Below are 2,037 nucleotides of genomic sequence, written 5' to 3'. Positions count from 1 at the left end.
CATCCCTACACAACCTTTTCCCTTCCTGGTGTCAACCAAAACCCTGAGGAGTGAATCCAAAACTTGAATCCTCATCCCTACACAACCTTTTCCCTTCCTGGTGTCAACCAAAACCCTGAGGAGTGAATCCAAAACTTGAATCCTCATCCCTACAGACCCTTTTTTCTTCCTGGTATCAACCAAAACCCTGAGGAGTGAATCCAAAACTTGAATCCTTATCCCACAGACCCTTTTTCCTTCCTGGTATCAACCAAAACTCCAAGGAATGAACTCAAAACTTGAATCCTTGTCCCACGGACCCTTTTCCCTTCCTGGTGTCAACCAAAACTCCAAGGAGTGAACCCAAAACTTGAATCCTTATCCCACAGACCCTTTTCCCTTCCTGGTGTCAACCAAGACTCCAAGGAGTGAACCCAGAACTTTAATCCTCATCCCCACACAACCTTTTCCCTTCCTGGTGTCAAACAAAACTCCAAGGAGTGAACCTAGAACTTGAATTCTCATCCCTACAGACCCTTTTTCCTTCCTGGTATCAACCAAAACTTCAAGGAGTGAACCCAAAACTTGAATCCTCATCCCACCCAGCCACCTCCACGAACTGGGAATGGGAAGAGCAGAGCAAGGACACTCCTTGAGCCCTCAAAGAGCATTCCAGGTTTTCCTGGAGGCCACCTGGATGCTGAGGGTGAGGATCCCACCAGTGCAGCTCCTCAGCATCGCACCAGGAGGCTTCAGTTATCTGTGCCAAACCCCCCCTAAATATTTATTACACTTATTATAATAATAAATATTATCTCATGCTTAGGATGTTGCAACATGACACTGAAATTTGGGTTGTACAAGGAATAATTGCTCCCAAAATCAGAGCTGGTGCAATATTTCTTTAAACTACTTGCTTGAATGCAACTTGTCATTAAAGGTGACTTCTCTCCCAAATTTTTCCCCATGTTTGGGCAAGGCAGTATTTTATTAGATATTATATAATATATATTATATATAATATAAATATTACTTTTTAGTTCATTTTTCTGTCTTCTTCTCCCACCTCAGTTTTCTATATTAAAAAATTCTGTATGAAATTCTACGTAAAAAAAATTCCAGAACGGGAGAAATAAAAAGAAGAGAAAAATTTAAAGAAGAGAAAAATTTAAAGAAGAGAAAAATTTAAAGAAGAGAAAAATAAAAAGAAGAGAAAAATAAAATAATTGTCCAGCAACCACTTTAAAAAGCTGTGAACAACCAAATGATAAAAAAAAATCCAAAGTGAATAAGAAATAAGCTTCTTAAACACACGCAGAATTTGCTGCTACTTGAGAATTTTCCCCCAAGAAAGCCACTTAAATTCCACTTTTCTCTCCAAACTTTCGAATCCAAACATGGATAAAAAAAAAAAAACAAATTGCAACGTGAGTCTCTTCCTGATTCCCCCCCCTTCTGCCCCGGCCTTCTGGGAGCAGGAGCCTCTCAGAGCCCCACAGAAGCAGGTGGAGGAGTATTTTAAGTAACAGAAAATCGGTTTAATTAAGCTCTCCTCAGACTCACAAACGGGGAGAGTTGCTTTTCACCCCCCTAAAAGACAAAGGAGCTGCTCAGGGGTCACTCCTGCCACATTTTCCCTCCTCCCTGGGAAGGACACGGGGCTTGGGAAGCCACTTCTGCTCCCGGAGAAGGTTTTGGGGGGGAAGGGATTTTTGAGCTTGGAAAATCCCCAGGCCCCTCATCAGAGGCAGGATCGTGCTGTGCTCTGCATCCTGCAAACTCTGGGGGGAACCCAGTCCCCCCTGCCACCACCCTGAGCCTCGTTAGTGCTGCAGTGGAAAGAACACCATTAATCCTCTAAAAAAACAACCACCCAGGGTCCGTTTTCTCTTCAGGAGCCGCGGAAATATTTTGTGTTTTCTGTTCTAACTCATCCTTACGTGGCAAGTTGAGGTGCACGAGGCAAAGACTTGGCTTTTCCAACCCCACGAGGCAAAGACTTGGCTTTTCCAACCCCACGAGGCAAAGACTTGGCTTTTCTAACCCCCAAAATTCGGG

Source organism: Lepidothrix coronata, unplaced genomic scaffold (assembly GCF_001604755.1).
Source record: "Lepidothrix coronata isolate B3197 unplaced genomic scaffold, Lepidothrix_coronata-1.0 Scaffold137, whole genome shotgun sequence".
NCBI lineage: Eukaryota > Metazoa > Chordata > Aves > Passeriformes > Pipridae > Lepidothrix > Lepidothrix coronata.
Note: the sequence above shows the minus strand (reverse complement) of the source record.